The sequence below is a fragment of the Oncorhynchus keta genome, chromosome 10 (assembly GCF_023373465.1).
Source record: "Oncorhynchus keta strain PuntledgeMale-10-30-2019 chromosome 10, Oket_V2, whole genome shotgun sequence".
Taxonomy (NCBI): domain Eukaryota; kingdom Metazoa; phylum Chordata; class Actinopteri; order Salmoniformes; family Salmonidae; genus Oncorhynchus; species Oncorhynchus keta.
In genome coordinates, this window is record NC_068430.1 from 39,843,962 (window position 1) to 39,866,955 (window position 22,994).

The following is a 22,994-nucleotide window of genomic DNA, read 5'->3' on the forward strand; positions in this document are numbered from 1 at the left end:
TTGTAGGATTTTTAATGAATTTATTTGCAAATTATGGTGGAAAATAAGCAAGATTTCTGGCTCTCACAGACCTGTAACTTCTTCTATAAGAGGCTCCTCTGTCCTCCACTCATTACCTGTATTAATGGCACCTGTTTGAACTTGTTATTAGTATAAAAGACACCTGTCCACAATCTCAAACAGTCACACTCCAAATTCCACTATGGCCAAGACCAAAGAGCTGTCAAGGGACACCAGAAACAAAATTGTAGACCTGCACCAGGCTGGGAAGACTGAATCTGCAATAAGTAAGCAGCTTGGTTTGAAGAAATCAACTGTGGGAGCAATTATTAGGAAATGGACGAGATATAAGACCACTGATAATCTCTCTCGATCTGGGGCTCCACGCAAGATCTCACCCCGTGGGGTCAAAATGATCACAAGAACGGTGAGCAAAAATCCCAGAACCACACGGGGGGACCTAGTGAATGACCTGCAGAGAGCTGGGACCAAAGAAACAAAGCCTACCATCAGTAACACACTACGCCGCCAGGGACTCAAATACTGCAGTGCCAGACGTGTCCCCCTGCTTAAGCCAGTGAAGTTTGCTAGAGAGCATTTGGATGATCCAGAAGAAGATTGGGAGAATGTCATATGGTCAGATGAAACCAAAATAGAACGTTTTGGTAAAAACTCAACTTGTTGTGTTTGGAGGACAAAGAATGCTGAGTTTCATCCAAAGAACACCATACCTACTGTGAAGCATGGGGGTGGAAACATCATGCTTTGGGGCTGTTTTTCTGCAAAGGGACCAGGACGACTGATCCTTGTAAAGGAAAGAATGAATGGGGCCATGTATCGTGAGATTTTGAGTGAAAACCTCCTTCCATCAGCAAGGGCATTGAAGATGAAACGTGGCAGGGTCTTTCAGCATGACAATGATCCCAAACACACCGCCCGGGCAACGAAGGAGTGGCATTTCAAGGTCCTGGAGTGGCCTAGCCAGTCTCCAGATCTCAACCCATAGAAAATCTTTGGAGGGAGTTGAAAGTCCGTGTTGCCCAGCAACAGCCCCAAAACATCACTGCTCTAGAGGAGATTTGCATGGAGGAATGGGCCAAAATACCAGCAACAGTGTGTGAAAACCTTGTGAAGACTTACAGAAAACATTTGACCTCTGTCATTGCCAACAAAGGGTATATAACAGTATTGAGAAACTTTTGTTATTGACCAAATACTTATTTTCCACCATAATTTGCAAATTAATTCATTAAAAATCCTACAATGTGATATTCTGGAGAAAAAAAAAATCTAATTTTGTCTGTCAGTGTACCTATGAGGAAAATTACAGGCCTCTCATCTTTTTAAGTGGGAGAACTTGCACAATTGGCACAAAACAAACCCTGCCTTGGTTCACAGAGGACATTAAAGGATGGGTCAGGTCAACCAGAAATCCCAGAAAGACACAAATTGTGTTTTGTTTAAGGGAACATAGCAGCCGGCAATAACACATTCCCTGAATGTTATTGTGTCTTTATAACATATAACATAACATAACGTAACATAACATAACATAACGGAATTGCTAGGCTATACGTAGCAACTTAGCATTGAAGCTGACTAGCTTCCAGAGTGAGAACGAAACAGTCAGACCTTTTCCACACGTAACATTTAGCAACTTTACTCGCTCTAGCTCCAGCATCGGTAATTAGTTGTTTGCAATTATTCTAAATTACTGGTGCCTTAAAGTAATTGCCAGTTGAAAAAGGTTTTGAGAACGCTAAGTAAACAAGACTCTCAGGGTTACTGAACTCTCCCGCCCTTCTGGTCAGTGTCTGTGTGGCCTTGTGAGGCTCCCATAATGAAGATGTGTAATGGAAATCTATTTGAAATTTGCCAAAGCAGAGACTGGAACATCTCTGATGTGGACAGCACAGGTTACCTCCCAAATAGCACCCTGGCAATTCCCTATATAGTGCACTACTTTTGACCAGAGCTCAATAGGCTCCGGTCAAAACTAGTGCATAGGTTGCCATTTGGGTTGTAACCACAGTCGCCGGCTGCCACTCCAGCATCCAAACCAACGATAGCTGTGATCTGCAGGAATACAACCCTCCTCACTCATTACCACAGTGGCTGCGCTTAAAGCCATCAACACCCCTTCACAGAAAGCACCGTTGAGGACCTTGTCGCTGACGCATGCCCTCTACTTAGCATTCTGTGGGGTGCAGGATATTTTTGGCCAAGAGAAATACACTTGCTAACCAGCGGGACTGCTTTTAAGAGTCTAACGAGCACTTCAAATGTGTTTTGGGAGCATGGGTTTTACCACATGCACATCACACAAAAGATGGGGGAAGAAGCCTCATGCAAAATGGGTTTGGTGTTGTTGAGGATAAAAGACAGTGCTATTCAGGACATTTCTAACGTTACTCACTTTAATTGAATGGCTCAAAGAAAATATTCTTAAAACATTTGCTCTTATTTAGTGTGTATTGACTATGATCCAGTATTTTTCACTCGGCTCCATCCCTTTTCAGTGATAACTCAAAATAGGATTTGGGAGGTCCATAAAATAAATTGTTGTGAATGTATGAATTAACGTCATATCAGACAGTGAACCATTAGCCTAACCTATAGGTACTCATAAATTCCCATTGTATTTCATTATAAATTCATATGACATGAGGGTTAGGTCCTCTTCTCTATCTTTCCCTGCTCATCTGAGAGGAAGTTCACAGTTCCTTTTGGGTCAATGTATTACAGTAAGAGAATGGTCAGAGTGGGTTACTGTTTAGTCTGGATGTCTGTACTGCAGGGGGTGGGGCAGCAACGACTAGACATGTTGACTATGAGACTCTCAAACATAGTGCCACCCTGTGTGGTAATACTGTCCAGTATTAGACCTCCTGGGTATGTTACATACATCAGAGAAAAAAAGATGACAAAGTCTGCAGAGAATTATTTTAAAGGCATACTGGGCTAGAGAAATAATGGCGATTTTAACTGCAGTATAGGAAGGTAACCCTCGTGAAAGAGGTCCTCTGACCTCAACATAAAGGTTACAGAGAAAATGGTCTAGGTCTAATCAAATGAGTACAGCATCTGAACTAAATATTCATAAAAAACTTTATGCAACATTATTTAGGGGAACAGTAAGTGTGCTGTGTGAACATGACATGCCAATGGACTAAATTGAAGCATCATTCACCGAGGTGACAGTCACGAGTATCACACATCCTGAGACTATAATCAAGTACCAAAGCTCAACTGTCAGTGGCTCAATAGAGGCATGCTGTTCTGCCTTCCCCTTGCATCAATCACCCTGGCCCTAACCCCACAGATTCCAACACTTCACACTCGTTCCCAGCACGTCCACCAATTTCCATTGAATTTCAAGACCACTTCATTCACAGAATGACATTAAAATCACTCCTTAGAGGCAACAAATACCCATAACTTCCTGAGAGATCTGAAGAATATGGAATATGGATGCAGATATGGTTTTGAGTGGTGGAAATGTAATCATTTAATGCTAAAGGGACAGTGCAATCAACAACAACAAAAAAATCCTGTAAAAAACAAATATATATATATATTTCCACACTATGAGGTTGAAATAACACTCTTATGTGTTGTTCAGGTGGTATAGAGTTTTTGCCCACAGCATGACATCACAATCTGATCTGATTATTCAGACCAATGACCAGTCATCTTTTATTTGCATACGTACCCTCCTTTCTTTGAAGAAGAGCAGGGTTCTCCAGCCCTGTTTCTGGAGCGCTACCCTCCTGTAGTTTCTCACTCCAACCCCAGTTGTGACCAACCTGATTCAGCTCATCAACTAGCTAATTATTAGAATCAGGCGAGCTGGATTAGGGTTGGAGCGAAAATATACAGGGCCCGGATTCACAAAACCTTGTTAAGGATAACAAAAAAATGTAAGTGCCATTTCTTCCTAAACTGAATTTCTCAAATAAGTTATAGAAAGAAACTTATAACATTTTCAATGTTTTATCCTAAGAAAATAGTTAATGAATTAGATTCTTGAAAATAAAGTTACAGGATTACTTCTTGGAAATGTTATTAATTCCAAGATAGCTAAAAACCCTCGTCTTAAAATCATGGAAGTGAGAAAATAAGCTAATGAAAGCAATCGAACACATTTAATTGATTCAATCTTCATCTGAAAGATTCAGTGTTGATTGTTTTAAATTATATATATATATATATATATATATATATATATAATTTAAAACAATCAATACTGAAACTTTCAGATGAAGTTTGAATCAATTAAATATATATATAAATGGCTAGGTCCCACTTAAAAAGATGAGAGAGGCCTGTAATTTTCATCATAGGTACACTTCAACTATGACTGATAACAAGTTCACCAGATTCTTGACAATCCTATAAATCCCTCAAACTCAACTCTGGATCTTGAAGCCAGTTCCACTGCGTTTTTGAGTCATTCCCCTCTAAATCAGGGACTGATTTAGACCTGGGACACAAGGTGGGTGCAATTAATTATCAGGTAGAACAGAAAACCAGCAGGCTCCTGACATTGTAGAGTAAAAGGTGCTGCATGGTCAATTCGACGGTTGCGTTGGCCGTGCAACATTTGTGATACAGCCTCTGAAGAAGTCAGGGCATTCATACTTCTTGCGCTTCGCGGAGCAGTGCAGAGCTGTTGTGAAGGAAATGAGTTTGTGTTTATACAGGACCTACCAACCTCACCAACTGTCAACCAATCGTGTCAACATGGAGCTATACGGAGCCCTCAGCATTGTTACAAAATTTGAGAGGGGCAAGGCGAAGTACGGAGTCTGATTTGGCTCTTGCGGAGCCTCCGGAGGCATGCGTTGCATCACATCCTTCATACGAAGCAACCAACCACATTTTTGGAAAAAGCATGAACTGGCTTTAAGAGTTGACTGCCCCTTCTATAAGACAATCAGGGCTGTCTACAGTGCCTTCGAAAAGTATTCAGACCCATTGACATTTTCAAATTTGTTACAATCTAAAATGGATTTTAAAAGATTACCACCTCAGCAATCTACACACAGTACCCCATAATGACAAAAGCACACATCTGTCTATATAAAAAGGTCCCACAGTTGACAGTGCATGTCAGAGCAACAACCAAGCCATGAGGTCGAAGTAATTGTCCGTAGAGCTCCGAGACAGGATTGTGTCGAGGCACAGATCTGGGGAAGAGTACCAAAATAATTTATGCAGCATTGAAGGTCCCCAAGAACACAGTGGTCTCCATCATTCTTGAATGGAAGAAGTTTGGAACCACCAATACTCTTCCTAGAGCAGGCCAACCGTGCAAACTGAGAAATTGGGGGAGAAGGGCCTTGGTCAGGGAGGTGACCAAGAACTCGATAGTCACACTGACAGAGCTCCTCTGTGGAGATGGGAGAACATTCCAGAAGGACAACCATCTCTGCAGCACTCCAACAATAAGGCCTTCGTGGTAGAGTGGCCAGACGGAAGCCACTCCTCAGTAAAAGGCAGCCTGCTTGGAGATCTCCAAATGGCCCCTAAAGGACTCTCAGACCATGAGAAACTAGATTCTCTGGTCTGATGAAACCAAGATTAAACTCTTTGGCCTGAATGCCAAGCATCACATCTGGAGGAAACCTGGCACGATGCCTAAAGTGAAGCATGGTGGTAGCAGGATTATGCTGTGGGGATGTTTTTCCGGTAGCAGAGACTTGGAGACTAGTCAGGATCAAGGCAAAGATGAATGGAGCAAAGTACAGGGAGATACTGTCCTGAGCTCCCTGGAGCAGGTTTTCAGACTGGGGAGAAGGTTCACCTTCCAACAGGACAACAACCTTAAGCACACAGCCAAGACAACGCAGGAGTGACTTCGGGACAAGTCTTTGAATGTCCTTGAGTGACCCAGCCTTGAGCCCAGACATGAACCTGATTGAACATCTCTGGTGAGACCTGAAAATAGCTGTGCAGTGACACTTCCCATCCAACCTGACAGAACTTGTGAGGATCTGCAGAGAAGAATGGGAGAAACTTCCCAAATACAGGTGTGCCAAGCTTGTAATGTCATACCCAAGAAGACTCGATACTGTAATCACTGCCAAAGGTGCTTCAACAAAGTACTGAGTAAAGGGTCTGAGTACTTATGTAAATATGAAATTTCAGTTTTTTACAAATGAGCAAAAATGTCTCAACCTGTATTTGCTTTGTCATTATGGGGTATTGTGTGTAGATTGATGAGGGGGGAAATATGTCATACATTTTAGAATAAGACTAACATAACAAAATGTGGAAAAGGTCAAGGGGTCTGAATACGTTATGAAGGCACTGTATGTAAATATGTGTATTTGTATCAACACGGCCACACGAGCAGACTGAGCATTTGCAAAAGGATGCTTGGGGAAATAAATTATACACAATGTATTTAGAGTTATTCATATGAAATAAACACAATGATGGAAAAACATTTTTTTTTTTTTAAAAGACTGCATGGGGGCTTTAAGCATTCCGAAGGAAAATGGAACCTAAGAAAATTGGCCCTTGATATTCCACACCACATTGTAGATGCATGCTGGCGCTTAGGCAATAGTGTGGTGTCTGTCGTGACTTTGGAACAGGACATATCCTCCTGACGGATAAATACCTTTACATCCAATAAATAATATCTGAATCACATGTGTGTATCTTGATTCCTGATGAAAATGTGTTAATACAGGGAGCTTTACACAACTGCATCTGCTTGGTAACAGGGCCAGCATACTGTCTCCACTCATAGTAAAGGCTTGCCTGTTGGACCAGACGGGCAAATTGGAAATCCAAAATCCAAATCACCTGCACTCATCAACACTCATCAAGTGTTTATTATTAAAAAGGTCAATATAAAGCTACGACCAGGGATATAGCCTCACTGAACTTAGAGCAGTATAGCCTGACTGCAGTGCCTTCTATGTGTCCAAACTATTGCAGTTCACTGCACTGTCATGCAGTTTTTTTTTGTAAGCATTGTTCGTACTTAATCACAAAATGTTCCTATAAAAAGTGGTATCAAGTTTGGGGGGATTGTCCATAAATCGGTCCCACAATCATTAATACTAGCTACATTGTTTAGTATTTAATTTAGCTACTGGGAAATATCCATTTAAAAGGTCCCATGAGCACTAATGTGAAGTTAAATTAAGGTGTATATAATTTTTTTCTACCATTTTCCATTCTAAAAATGTGGAATACGCAAAGGCTGTGATTTCTGGAGAAACAGATGGAAAATGGGTCTTAGAAAACACCTAGCAGATAAAAGCTACTAGAAATACATCAAAACACAACGTTGGAGTAAAGACCCCTGTTAATATCAGTAAGTAGATTCAGTTTTGCATTAATGATTTGCCTACTGTAAGTTTAAGGAATATTGCCTAGTGTCTTGTCATTCTGTTACCAAAAACCCACATACAGAGCCTTCAGAAAGTATTTACACCCCTCAACTTTTCCACATTTTGTTGTGTTACAGCCTGAATTTAAAATGGATTAAATTGAGATTTGTTGTCAAATAAATTAAAAATTAAAAGCTGAAATGTCTTGAGTCAATAAGTATTCAACCCCTTTGTTATGGCAAGCCTAAATATGTTCAGGAGTACACATTTGCTTAACAGGTCACATAAGTTGCGTGGCCTCACTGTGTGCAATAGTGTTTAACATGATTTTTGAATGACTACCTCATCTCTGTACCCTACACTTACAGATAATTGTACGGTCCCTTAGTCAAGCAGTGAATTTCATCCACAGATTCAACCACAAAGACCAGGAACGTTTTCCCAACACCTCACAAAGGGCACCTATTGGTAGATGGGTAAAATAAAAAGCAGACATTTAATGTTCCTGTGAGCATGGTAAAGTTATTAATTACACTTTGGATTGTGTATCAATACACCGAGTCACTACACAATTACAGGTGTCCTTCCCAACTCAGTTGCCGTAGAGGAAAGAAACCACCCAGGGATTTCACCATGAGGCCAAAACAGTTCCTAAGTTTAATGGCCGTGATAGTAGAACACTGAGGATGGATCAACAACATTGTAGTTACTCCACAATATTAACCTACATGACTGAGTGAAAAGAAGGAAGAGAGAAGAGAATAAAAATATTCCAAAACATGCATCCTGTTTGCAACAAGGCACTAAAGTATTACTGCAAAAAACGTGGCAAAGCAATTCACTTTTTGTCCTGAATAGTGTTATGTTTGGGACAAATCCAACACAAACACATTACTGAGTACCACTCTCCATATTTCCAAGCACAGTTGTGGCTGCATCACGTTATGGTTATGCTTGTAATCATTAAGGACTGGGGAGTTTTTCAGGATAAAAAAAAAAAAATTAAGCTCTTAAGGGCCTTAAAAGTGTCAGCATGCTTCAGTTCGGCTGGTGCATAGCCAAAGTCGGCTAGCTGAACCGAACAAGTGTGCTCGAACACTCCCTTAAAAGACCTTTGCTTGAAAAACTAGAAAAAAGAATCAGTAGAACTGTTGGTCTGTTTTTCGAATTGTGTAAACATTTCTAAAAACATGTTTTCACTTTATCATTATGGGGTATTGTGTGTAGATTGGTGAGTTAAAAAAGCTATTTAATCCATTTTGAATTCAGGCTGTAACACAACACAATGTGGAATAAGTCAAGGGGTATGAAAACTTTCTGAAGGCACTGTATCTTTAAGATCTTTTCAAATTTCGCTCTCATGAGGGAGGGAGGAAAGACCTACCAATTAATTCATGTTTTTACTGATAACAATTTTGTTTGATGTATTTAGTCATTCAAACACGTAATTCTGTTACCAAATCAGTAATAGATTGTAAAAAAAAATGTTGAACAGAATAACTGCAATTGAATTGCCTACAATAGGAATTCATTGTAGTCAAAAAACACTGTTGGCTCCCCTGCTACTGTCCTCCCTTCTACTGGCATACTGTTATGTTCAGCTCATAACTGTTTTCTTCCTCTTTCTGTTGCATGGTGGTTAAAGCACGAGATTGTGAAAGTCTGGACAAACCCCTCCTCTCTCTAGTTAATGTCACATCTCCCGGCTCTTACTGACACCTACCCATGAGCAGTGTTGGGGTAGTTACTAAAAATAAAGTAATAGATTACCCAATTACTTCCTTCAATTGCAAATGACATGACTTACTACTCCCTGGGGAAAGTAATTAGTTACTACACTCCTCGTTATATTACTTTTGCGTTACACATCCTCACCCAATGTTAACAACGTCAATGTTACGTAGGCCTATACACAAACACAAGTAGCCTAATAATGACAGATTTTACCGTGGATAAGGGCAGCATTTTCTCTACTACAAGCTTGTTTAGCTCTCCCTGAGTTACAGCCAGTCCTAAATGACTAAAATCAAATGTTGGTTGTTTGGATGACGTAGGCCTAGACATCTTCAGAAGCAGTTGTCAGGTCTCGGGGTCTTTCATTACGGGTCTTCTGTTGGCATGTTGCCTTTGCTGGTGCTTCAAGAAATTGTGTTTCTAGCAGTGGAGAGGTTTCTTACCCGGGAACAGTTTTCATTTTACAGTTATTCTTGTCATTTTGTCTCACCAAATCAAAGCAATGGGAGTACATCTACACTGAGAAAGTCAACTTTCTGCCATTTTTCATCTCCCTCAATAATGCAGTAATTAGTAGTGCGTGCGTAAACAGGAACTCGGTGAGAGGATGAAAATTAGAATCTGGGGTAGGGGGGATTTCTAAAATATTGCACAAACAGAGAGGAAATAATAAATCACAAATATTTATTTGGATCAATAACTGTAATAGGAAGGAAATGATCAAATGTAAAAACCTATTTCTTTGATCAGTAACTGTGATTTTACTACTCTAATTGGAACAGTAACTCTTATAATACTTGTTACAGTAATAACATACTTTTTGCAGCAAAGCATTACATTTGGAATGCGTTACCCCCCAATGCTGCGCATTATCCCCCCCCCCCTTTCCATTTACTGTAACCAGGGGTGTAATCATTAGTCCAAACAGACCAAATTTGTTTCGTTACGCTGTTTCCGTTTAATCTAAGCAACATAATTTTTAAAAAAATCACCATAAAAATCAGTCTGTTTAAGCTAGAGATATCAGGGCTGCGTCTCAATCTACTGCATCTGCTTACGTCGGCCTTCTGCATCTGCAGTTTTAAGGTGGCCGAGCTACAACTATGTTTGTTAGACCATGAGACATCCCGAAAGTCGGTTTTAATGAAAACCTCTGTAGCTTCCGGACTATGACCTCACGATGTAAAGGAGATATTCTCCCCCCCCCCATTTCTCCTTCAACCAAATAGCTGATGTTCTGAAAGAGTTGCAAAATCTGGACCCCTACAAATCAGTTGGGCTAGACAATCTGGACCCTCTCTTTCTAAAATGATCTGCCGCAATTGTTGCAACCCCTATTACTAGCCTGTTCAACCTCTCTTTCGTATCATCTGAGATCCACAAAGATTGGAAATCTGCTGCGGTCATCCCCCTCTTCAAAGGGGGAGACACTAGACCCAAACTGTTACAGACCAATATCTATCCTACCCTGCCTTTCTAAGGTCTTCGAAAGCCAAGTTAACAAACAGATCACCGCCCATTTCGAATCCCACTGTACCTTCTCCGCTATGCAATCTGGTTTCCGAGCTGGTCATGGGTGCACCTCAGCCACACTCAAGGTCCTAAACGACATCATAACCGCCATCGATAAAAGACAGTACTGTGCAGCTGTCTTCATCGACCTGCCCAAGGCTTTCGACTCTTGTCAATCACTGCATTCTTATCAGCAGACTCAACAACCTTGGTTTCTCAAATGACTGCCTTCTCTGCCTTCTCGGGCCGACTCTCTTCTCTGCATACATCAATGATGTCGCTCTTGCTGCTGGTGATTCTCTGATCCACCTATATGCAGATGGTACCATTCTGTATACTTCTGGCCCTTCTTTGGACACTGTTAACTAACTTCCAGATGAGTTCAATGCCATACAACTCTCCTTCTGTGGCCTCCAACTGCTCTTCAATGCAAGTAAAACTAAATGCATGCTCTTCAATCGATCGCTGCCCAGACCTGCCCGCCCGTCCAGCATCACTACTCTGGATGGTTCTAAGTTAGAATATGTGGACAACTACAAATACCTAGGTGTCTGGTTAGACTCTCCTTCCAGACTCACATTAAGCATCTCTAATCCAAAATTAAATCTAGAATCGGCTTCCTATTTCGCAACAAAGCATCCTTCACTCATGCTGCCAAACATACCCTCATAAAAGTGACTATCCTACCAATCCTCGACTTCAGCAATGTCATTTACAAAATAGCCTCCAACACTCTACTCAGAAAATTGGATGCAGTCTATCACAGTGCCATCCGTTTTGTCACCAAAGCCCCATATACTACCCACCACTGCAACCTGTATGCTCTCGTTGGCTGGCCCTTGCTTCATATTCGTTGCCAAACCCACTGGCTCCAAGTCATCTATAAGTCTTTGTTAGGTAAAGCCCCGCCTTATCTCAGCTCACTGGTCACTATAACAGTATCCACCCGTAGCACGTGCTCCAGCAGGTATATCTCACTGGTCACCCCCAAAGCCAATTCCTGCTTTGGCCGCCTTTCCTTCCTGTTCTCTGCTGCCAATGACTGGAACGAACTGCAAAAATCACTGAAACTGGAAACACCTATCTCCCTCACTAGCTTTAAGCACCAGCTGTCAGAGCAGCTCACAGATTACTGCACCTGTACATACCCCATCTATAATTTAGCCCAAACAACTAACTCTTCCCCTACTCTATTTATTTTGCTCCTTTGCACTCCATTATTTCTCTCTCTACTTTGCACATTCTTCCATATTTTTTACATTTTAAATATCTTTGTTTTGGGGGGATACCTACTACAGGGGTCCTTAAATTCAAAATGAAATAACTAAATTATACATGGTATGACCATCTTTAAACAATTCCATTTGTTAGCTTAGTAAACTTGGAAATACATGATTTTTGTTTGGCATACTTTTAAAGGCCCAATGCAGCCATTTTTTAAATCAATATCAAAATTGTTTCTGGGTAACAATTAAGTACCTTACTGTAATAGATTTCCTTTCAAATAGGCCAAAAAAAGCTTTTTTTAGCCCAAAAACGACTCGGGAAACCATGCAATTTATTAGGCTACAGATGAAATAAATTACGATGAATTTCACAGGGAGATGAAAGTGCAAAGTGATTAGCTTTATTATGCTCCTTTCAAATAAATATCAAGGGTCTTATTCTGGTGACATGATGATCGATGCTTGACTGCCATGTGACAAATAAAAACATTCTCGCTCTTATCTACCTCATGTAGACTAGCCTACCTGCACAGCATCTGCGAGCTGTTGGCTAGAGCCACAGATTAACCATTAAACCATTATATTGACCAGAAACTCAACTGGCGGCTCTAACAATGAAAATAGAGGTCTTAAAAAATGGAAGGCAGTCGCGACGAGGCAAGATCAGGTCGGACCAGCTACGTGTGTGAACTAGGGCCTGGAAGATACAAGTATTGCAAATGAAAACATGTAGGTTTTGTAAGATGAGAGGATGGCAAACGTTTTACGTGCCCCCAGCCGATTGTGTTTTTTTTGTTTGTTGATATGCGTTGTTTGTAACTTGTTCTTTTAAACTTGTTCTTTTAAACTTATTTTGTACATGTCTCTTATGACTGAAAATAACTTCTAGACATCATGTCTGCAATTACTCACCACGGACTCTGATGCGCCCGACGCAAAGGATACACTGCTTCCTCGGGAACAGGCCCCGATCCCAGTGATCTGCATGAAGAGGAGGCAGAGAACGAGGGACCGAAGGTGGGACTGCCTTCTGAGAAGTAGTAGGCGATCGAATAAACCCCCACTTCCCTCCATTATGCTAGCAAACGTGCAATCTTTGGACAATAAAAATCGACGAGTATGCTGAAGATTAAACTACCTATGGGACATTAAAAACGAACACAGTATGCTTCACAGAGCCGTGGCTGAACAATGACAACATCAACATACAGCTGGTTGGTTATACGATATACCGGTAGGATAGAACAGCGGCCTCTTCTTTGTAGATGTTTACATACCACCACAGCTAGAGGCTGGCACTAAGACAGCATTGAATGAGCTGTATTCGGCCATAAGCAAACAAGGAAACGCTCACCCAGAGGTGGCGCTCCTAGTAGCCAGGGACTTTAATGCAGGGAAACTTAAATCTGTTTTACCAAATTTCTGTCAGCATGTTAAATGTTCAACCAGAGGAAAAAGAACTCAGCACCACTTATACTCCACACACAGAGATGCATACAAAGTTCTCCCTCGCCCTCCATTTTGCAAATCTGACCATAATTCTATCCTCCTGATTCCTGCTTACAAGCAAAAATTAAAGCAGGCTACACCAGTGACTAGATCAAAAAAAAAATTAAGTGGTCAGAGGAAGCAGATGCTAAACTACAGGACTGTTTTGCTAGCACAGACTGGAATATGTTCCAGGATTCCACCGATGGCATTGAGGAGTACACCACATCAGTCATGGGCTTCATCAATAAGTGCATTGATGACGTCATCTCCACAGTGACTGTTAGAGGTCGACCGATTAATCAGAATGGCCGATTAACTAGGGCTGATTTCAAGTTTTCATAACAATCGGAAATCAGTATTTTTGGACACCGATTAGATTTTATTTAACTAGGCAAGTCAGTTAAGAACACATTCTTATTGTCAATGACGGCCTAGGAACGGTGGGTTAACGGCCTTGTTCAGGGGCAGAACGACAGATGTTTACCTTGTCAGCTCAATCTTGCAACCTTACGGTTACCTAGTCCAACGCTCTAACCACCTGCCTCTCATTGCACTCCACAAGGAACCTAGCCTGCCTGTTATGCAAATTCAGTAAGAAGCCAAGGTAAGTTGCTAGCTAGCATTAAACTTATCTTATAAAAAACAATCAATCAATCATAATCACTAGTTAACCACACATGGTTGATGATATTACTAGTTTCTCTAGCGTGTCCTGCATTGCATATAATCGATGCGGTGCGCATTCGCGAAAAAGGTACGTAACCATAAACATCAATGCCTTTCTTAAAATCAATACACAAGTATACAGTGGGGCAAAAAAAGTATTTAGTCAGCCACCAATTGTGCAAGTTCTCCCACTTAAAAAGATGAGGCCTGTAATTTTCCTCATAGGTACACTATGACAGACAATTTATTTGTACATTATGGTGGAAAATAAGTATTTGGTCAATAACAAAAGTTTATCTCAATACTTTGTTATATACCCTTTGTTGGCAATGACAAGAGGTCAAACATTTTCTGTAAGTCTTCACAAGGTTTTCACACACTGTTGCTGGTATTTTGGCACATTCCTCCATGCAGATCTCCTCTAGAGCAGTGATGTTTTGTGGCTGTTGCTGGGCAACACGGACTTTCAACTCCCTCCAAAGATTTTCTATGGGTTGAGATCTGGAGACTGGCTAGGCCACTCCAGGACCTTGAAATGCCACTCCTTCGTTGCCCGGGCGGTGTGTTTGGGATCATTGTCATGCTGAAAGACCCTGCCACGTTTCATCTTCAATGCTCTTGCTGATGGAAGGAGGTTTTCACTCAAAATCTCACGATACATGGCCCCATTCATTCTTTCCTTTACACGAATCAGTCGTCCTGGTCCCTTTGCAGAACAACAGCCCCAAAGCATGATGTTTCCACCCCCATGCTTCACAGTAGGTATGGTGTTCTTTGGATGCAACTCAGAATTCTTTGTCCTCCAAACACGACGAGTTGAGTTTTTACCAAAAAGTTATATTTTGGTTTCATCTGACCATATGACATTCTCCCAATCTTCTTCAGGATCATCCAAATGCTCTCTAGCAAACTTCAGACGGGCCTGGACATGTACAGCATGGGGGACACGTCTGGCACTGCAGGATTTGAGTCCCTGGCGGCGTAGTGTGTTACTGATGGTAGTCTTTGTTACTTTGGTCCCAGCTCTCTGCAGGTCATTCACTAGGTCCCCCCGTGTGGTTCTGGGATTTTTGCTCACCGTTCTTGTGATCATTTTGACCCCACGGGGTGAGATCTTGGGTGGAGCCCCAGATCGAGGGAGATTATCAGTGGCCTTGTATCTCTTCCATTTCCTAATAATTGCTCCCACAGTTGATTTCTTCAAACTAAGCTGCTTACCTATTGCAGATTCAGTCTTCCCAGCCTGGTGCAGGTCTACAATTTTGTTTCTGGTGTCCCTTGACAGCTCTTTGGTCTTGGCCATAGTGGAATTTGGAGTGTGACTGTTTGAGGTTGTGGACAGGTGTCTTTTATACTGATAACAAGTTCAAACAGGTGCCATTAATACAGGTAACGAGTGGAGGACAGAGGAGCCTCTTAAAGAATAAGTTACAGGTCTGTGAGAGCCAGAAATCTTGCTTGTTTGTAGGTGACCAAATACTTATTTTCCACCATCATTTGCAAATAAATTCATTTAAAAAAATCCTACAATGTGATTTTCTGGATTTTTTTCTCTCATTTTGTCTGTCATAGTTGAAGTGTACCTATGATGAAAATTACAGGCCTCTCTCATCTTTTTAAGTGGGAGAACTTGCACAATTGGTGGCTGACTAAATACTTTTTTGCCCCACTGTATATTTTAAACCTGCATATTTAGTTAATATTGCCTGCTAACATTAAGTTCTTTGTGTCACTTCTCTTGCTCGTTGCGAACTGTGTGAAGAATATTTCTTCCTAACAAAGACAGCCAACTTCGCCAAACGGGGGATGATTTAACAAAAGCTCATTTGCTAAAAAGCAATCGTTACACGACTGTACCTAACCATAACCATCAATGCCTTTCTTAAAATCAATACACAGAAGTATATATTTTTAAACCTGCATATTTAGCTAAAAGAAATCCAGGTTAGCAAGCAAGTGAAATTGTGTCACTTATATTGCGTTCATTGCATGCAGAGTCAGGGTATATGCAACAGTTTGGGTAGCCTGGCTCATTGAGAACTAATTTTCCAGAATTTTCGAAATTATGACATAACATTGAAGGTTGTGCAATGTAACAGGAATATTTAGACTGATGGATGCCACCCATTAGATGAAATACGGAACGGTGCTGTATTTCACTGAAAGAATAAACGTCTTGTTTTCGAGATGATAGTTTCCAAATTCAACAATATTAAATGACATAAGGCTCATTTTTCTGTTTGTTATTATGTTATAATTAAGTCTATGATTTGATACAGTCTGACTGAGCGATGGTGGGCACCAGCAAGCTCATAAGCATTCATTCAAACAGCACTTTCGTGCATTTTGCCAGCAGCTCTGCTGTTCAAGCCTATCAACTCCCGAGATTAGGCTGGTGTAACCGATGTGAAATGGCTAGCTAGTTAGCGGGGTGCACGCTAACTTTTCAAACAGCTTTTCAAACGTCACTCGCTCTGAGACTTGGAGTAGTTGTTCCCCTTGCTCTGCATGGGTACCGCTGCCTCGAAGGTGGCTATTGTCGATGTGTTCCTCGATCGAGCCCAGGTAGGAGCGAGGAGAGGGACATTTACATTTAAGTCATTTAGCAGACGCTCTTATCCAGAGCGACTTACAAATTGGACGGAAGCTATACTGTTACACTGGCAATACTAAAGTGCCTATTAGAACATCCAATAGCCAAAGGTATATGAAATACAAATGGTAGAGAGAAATAGTCCTATAATTCCTATAATAACTACAACCTAAAACTTCTTACCTGGGAATATTGAAGACTCATGTTAAAAGGAACCACCAGCTTTCATATGTTCTCATGTCCTGAGCAAGCAACTCAAACGTTAGCTTTCTTACATGGCACATATTGCACTTTTACTTTCTTCTCCAACACTTTGTTTTTGCATTATTTAAACCAAATTGAACATGTTTCATTATTTATTTGAGGCTAAATTGATTTTATTGATGTATTATATTAAGTTTAAATAAGTGTTCATGCAGTATTGTTGGAACTGTCATTATTACAAATAAAATAAACGTAAAATCGTCTGATTAATCGTTATCAGCTTTTTTTGGTCCTCCAATAATCGGTATTGGCGTTGAAAAATCATAATCCTCTAGTGACTGTACATACATACCCCAACTAGAATCCATGGATTACACACAGCATCCGCACTGAGCAAAAGGAGCAGGACTCTAACCTGCTGCCGCTTTCAAGGAGCAGGACTCGAACCCGGAAGCTTATAAGAAATCCCGCTATGCCCTCCGACGAACCATCAAACACGCAAAGCGTCAATACAGGACTAAGATTGAATCGTACTACACCGGCTCTGACGCTCGTTGGACGTGGCAGGGCTTGCACACCATTACAGACTACAAAGGGAAGCACAACCGAGAGCTGCCCAGTGACACGAGCCTACCAGACGAGCGAAACTACTTCTATGCTCGCTTCGAGGCAAATAAAACAAACACGCATGAGAGCACCAGCTGTTCCCGGAAGACTGTGTGATCATGCTCTCTGCAGCCGATGTGAGTTACAGGTCAAAATCCACAAGGCCGCAGGGCCAGACGGATTACCAGGACGTGTACTGCGAGCATAAGCTGACCAACTGGCAAGTGTCTTCACTGACATTTTCAACCTCTCCCTGTCCGAGTCTGTAATAGCAACATGTTTTAAGCAGACCACCATAGTCCCTGTGCCCAAGAACACTAAGATAACCTGCCTAAATGACTACCGACCGGTAGCACTCACGTCTGCAGCCATGAAATTCTTTGAAAGGCTGGTCATGGCTCACATCCACACCATCATCCCAGAAACCCTAGACCCACTCCAATTTGCATACCACCCCAACAGAGCCACAGATGATGCAATCTCTATTGCACTTCACACTGCCCTTTCCCACCTGTACAAAAATAACACCTGTGAGAATGCTATTCATTGACTACAGCTCAGCGTTCAACACCATAGTGCCCTCAAAGCTCATCAATAAGCTAAGGACCCTGGGACTAAACACCTCCCTCTGCAACTGAATCCTGGACTTCCTGGCGGGACGCCCCCAGGTGGTAAGGGTAGGTAACAACACATCCGCCACGCTGATCCTCAACACAGGGGCCCCTCAGGGGTGCGTGCTCAGTCCCATCCTGTACTCCCTGTTCACTTATGACTGCATGGCCTGGCACGACTCCAACACCATCATTAAATTTGCCGATGACACAACAGTGGTAGGCCTGATCACCGACAACGACGAGACAGCCTATAGGGAGGAGGTCAGAGACCTGGCCGTGTGGTGCCAGGACAACAACCTCTCCCTCAACGTGATCAAGACAAAGGAGATGATTGTGGACTACAGGAAAGGGAGGACCAAACACACCCCCATTCTCATCGACGGGGCTGCAGTGGAGCAGGTTGAGAGCTTCAAGCTCCTCGGTGTCCACATCACCAACAAACTAACATGGTCTAAGCACACCAAGACAGTCAATGGAGAGGGCACGGCAAACCTATTCCCCCTCAGGAGACTGGTTTGGCATGGGTCCTCAGATCCTCAAAAGGTTCTACAGCTGCATCATCGAGATCATCCTGACTGGTTGCACCGACCGCAAGGCACTACAGAGGGTAGTGCGAACCCACGAGTACATCACTGGGGCCAAGCTTCCTGCCATCCAGGACCTCTATACCAGGCGGTGTCAGATGAAGGACCTAAAAATGTTCAAAGACTCAAAGACTGTTCGCTCTGCTACCACACTGCAAGCGATACCAGAGCATCAAGTCTAGGTCCAAGAGGCTTCTAAACAGCTTCCACCCCCAAGCCATAAAAGTCCTGAACATCTAGTCTCACCCCCTCGTTACACCACTGCTACTCTCTGTTGTCATCTATGCATAGTCACTTTAATAACTATACTTTATTGTTGGTTAACTTTATTGTTGGTTGGGGCTTGTAAGTCAGCATTTCACTGTTGTAGTAGGCACGTGACTAATACAATTTGATTTGAGGTTATATAAAATTTAACTTTAAAAAAACACCTGGGCCTCCCGGGTGGCGCAGTGGTCTAAAGTACTATGTGGCACAGTGCTAGCTGATTCTGGGTTCGAGCCCAGGCTCTGTAGCAGCCTGCCGCGACCGGGAGGCCCATGGTGTGGCGCACAATTGGCCCCGCGTCGTCCAGTTTAGTGAGGGTTTGGCCGGCAGGGATATCTTTGTCTCTTCGCGCACTAGCGATGCCGGGAGCAGTGTAGCAGGTGAGGCTTGGTTGGGTTGGGTTGTGTTTCGGAGGACGCATGGCTCTCGACCTTCCACATCGTCTTCGCTTCTCCCGAGTCCTTATAGGAGTTGCAGCAATGAGACAAGACTGTAACTACAATTGGATACGACGAAAAAAGGGGGTTAAAAAAAAAAAAACTTCTGTATGGAGGATATAGTAGGGAATATAAATGTGACTCTGGACGACATGGTTTGCAACACTAGGGCTGAATTCCGAAATACATTAAATCCGCTTTGTTGCCTACTAACGATAATCGCGATACTGGTTTCCGTGTGAACAGCAGGCACAACGATTGCCACAAAGCCCAAATTGGCTATAACATAAAATGTATAAAAGCTAAAATGTGATTTTGGGGGTTAATTTACAATGAGGCATAAGGTTAGCACTGCGACAGGTTTAAAAATCACATTTTTCTAAGTGACGAAAAATATGGGGGTTTATGACTTTGTGGCTGTGGTAACTAGTGACGAATCCGATATAAAGTGTTTTTTTCAAAGTTACCGGGATGTCACGTGTCCTACTTATATCAGTACTGTCATAACAACTTAATCATTATGCAACTTATTTTTGATCAAATTCGCCTGTATATATATTTTTTGTTTTCCAAACGCTACACACATTGTCCTCCAACCAAAAACTCCTTGCTTGGTGAGCAATTTCTTTTTTTTTAAACGCCACCTGCTGGAGAAGACATATTTTGGGCCCAGTTAGAGAGAGCAATAGCAATGGAGTCTGTCTCGTTGGACAAAGCCTATAGGAGAAAATTAATAACGTTTTTGTAGGGGTTTTGTATGAAGGCCGAAAATAAAGTATGTGATAAGGAGATATTTTTGTTATACAAGACCAGTGTAGGCACATTTGCAATTTAACGCAACAGCTTGACAAAACTATTCGTAGAGTTGAAAATGTGATGGTATCACATTGAACTTTAGTTTTGTATTCAGTACATGAAAACTTATGCGAAAAAGTACATTGTGTGCATTGTCATCATACTGATTTTAATCGCAACAAGTCAGTTTTGGAAAATTAGCATATGATCTTTATGCTGATTTTAGAATATTCACATGAAAATCTGTTACCCATCGGATGGAAACCTAGCTACTGATAAAAACATTTCCACATGTTTACAGTGTTCGTTAAATCAGCTGTTGTACAATATGATACAAATACAACAAAAAAGTCACAAGGAACACACCATTTTGACTGCACTGGGCCTTTAAAGGGAAAAAAATCGGAGTATCGGCGTCACTCTGTTACAGTGGAATTGCCATACTATATCCTCCATGACAACGTTCCATGGAGGATTAACATTTACCATTCACTTATTCATTCATTCATCTGCAAAGTTAACTTCACGGAACCACCTAAGTAAGAAAGTATTCTGTCCATAACTTTTCACTTTTGATTCAAGTGTAAACACTTAATTTTTCCAGTGGCTTAACAAAAGTTGGAGTTTGGCAGTGGTAAAGTACAAATAAAACAAAAACACTGCTGCATGGAAATGTTGGCCTATACATTATTGCATACAAAGTGAAGGATATTATGAAAACGCTTACAATAATTTCGCATCATTATTATAGTCAAGGTCTGCTGAACTTGGTCTAGCATTGTGCTATGGCTAAAACTTGCGCTACTCTCGTAAAAAAAAAAACATTGTTTAATGCGATGGTAAAAGTTGTTTGTTTACTTCGAAAAGGAAAGTAGCAACCATACCTTCTTATGCAAAATGTCAAATATCCAATTGTGTAGGGCGTAGAACAATTTATTTGCATGTCCATATCAACATTCATCCACGTTTTCCAGAAGTTGTAGAAGTATTGCTTCTTACGTACTCTGAAGAGGGACGTCGCAACGGGAATGGGCCATGGTAAATCCCCGAAAGTAGGGGCGACACTTTGAGTGAGTTTACTGTCTTTTGCACAAGTTAAACTATCTCCCCTACAACGGACATGCTTTAATAAAATGGTATTTTAATATAATTTAATATTTTTGAAATACCAAATTAATATACAAGAAGAAGTTTTAAAAAACAGAATTACACCCCCAAATCTCCAAACTATTGGGATATCCCATTCCTTTAGATTTTTTCTTAAGAACTTCGACTCTCAATCGCATCAAAGTGCAATTTACCGACAGTGATCAGATCCTCAGTGTAATTAATGCCAGCAGTTGGTTTCACATATATTCAAAATATATAGAATAGAGTGGCGACTATGTGGTAAAGTTATACCCACAAATGTACGGTGACTGACTGAGTGTGGACTGCTTAAAGCCCCAGTGAGTGAGTGAGTGAGTGTGTGCATTAAACCAGAATGCCTACTGTAGCCTACAAACGCTAGGTGTCAGGAGTGCATTACTTATTACTTTTTGCAGTTTGGTAAAGCTCATTGATTACTTTATATCAACATGTAATGTGCTTCCAAATATCCAATATCCACCCAATTCATTCAGCTTACCAATCACTGTACCTGTACACAGCCAATCTGTAAATAGCACACTCGACTACACAGCCAATCTGTAAATAGCACACCCGACTACCTCATCCCCATTTTGTTTATCTTCTTGCTCTTTTGCACCCCAGTATCTCTATGTGCACATCATCATCTGTACATCTATCACTCCAGTGTTAATGCTAAATTGTAATTATTTTGCCTCTATGGCTTTTAATTGCCTTACCTCCCTACTCTTCTACATTTGCACACACTGTACATAGATTTTTCTATTGTGTTATTGACTGTACGTTTGTTTCTGTGTAACTCTGTGTTGTTGTATGTGTTGAACTGCTTTGCTTTATCTTGGCCAGGTCGCAGTTGTAATTGAGAACTTGTTCTCAACTGGCCTACCTGGTTAAATAAAGGTGAAATAAAATAAATACACATTACAGTGAAGGAAATGATACAAAACCACAGGCTGCCACTGCCATGTGATCACTGTTTTAGGTGCTGGCTGTTTCTCACCATCTGCACTCTCCCTTTAGAGGGTAAGCTAGGTCAAGTTTATTTTCTCTTCTTTTGGTTTTCTCTGCCCACAGAATTTAAGTAAACACATCCTCTGCACTACTGCCATTGAGTGTAGGCTAAAACGTCTATCTGGGTATCATCTATCAAACATCAGATGTTCAGTTTGCAATGGTCTTGTTGAAGGACCATCTAGGCCTGATGATTACGCATCAAACGTCAACCTCCAGTAAGGTTAACTCAAACAGGTTTCACAACCATTCTCATAGTGAGCAACTGAGGTGTACACCAGGTGCCAACAGGGTACAGATAAGGCCATGAGAAAACGACACAGTGTTCTCATCACTGCTCGCGTAGAGAGCACAAAACGGAAACTGACTGATGCCTCTCACCCATTAACCTAAAGCGGTGCCTGGCAGTGAGGTTAAAGGGTCACGGATCATGCGTCTTATTTCAGTGCCGTGATTGACAGAGAATATAATGTCCCAACGGTGAGGCCCTCAGCATGTCCGTGGTGAGGCCCTCAGTTTCTCCCCTGCAGATAAAACATCTGTCACTATAATGTGAGATGAGTTTTCTCTAAATAAACAATTGATATGGAAGCCTCATCCTTATCTTCATCGAAAGATGAAGAATCTGCTCGGCAAAATCATTAGAGGTGAGATTCATTTTGAGATCTTGTTATTTTGGCAATGTAAAGCGTTTTGATTTACCGTGAGTGTTCCAATTAATGTAATTGAAATAACTTAGTTGTCAGTGTCTTGATACTTTGTAATACCTTAGATTTC

At 41.4% G+C, this 22,994-nt stretch overlaps 1 protein-coding gene across 2 annotated transcripts in view; it reads right to left on the reverse strand.

The window, feature by feature from the left end:
• The window catches only part of inavab (innate immunity activator b), a 44,796-nt gene extending 23,680 nt beyond the window's left edge, over positions 1–21,116 (reverse strand). Inside the window, exon 1 of one of the 2 annotated variants that reach the window (XM_035778067.2) lies at positions 20,963–21,116. The gene's annotated coding sequence lies outside the window, so the exon portion shown is untranslated. Of the gene's footprint in view, positions 1–12,733; positions 12,891–20,962 lie in introns of those variants that run through there. The other variant, XM_052527012.1, reaches the window with a different exon arrangement.
• Between the last annotated feature and the right edge of the window lie 1,878 nt (positions 21,117–22,994).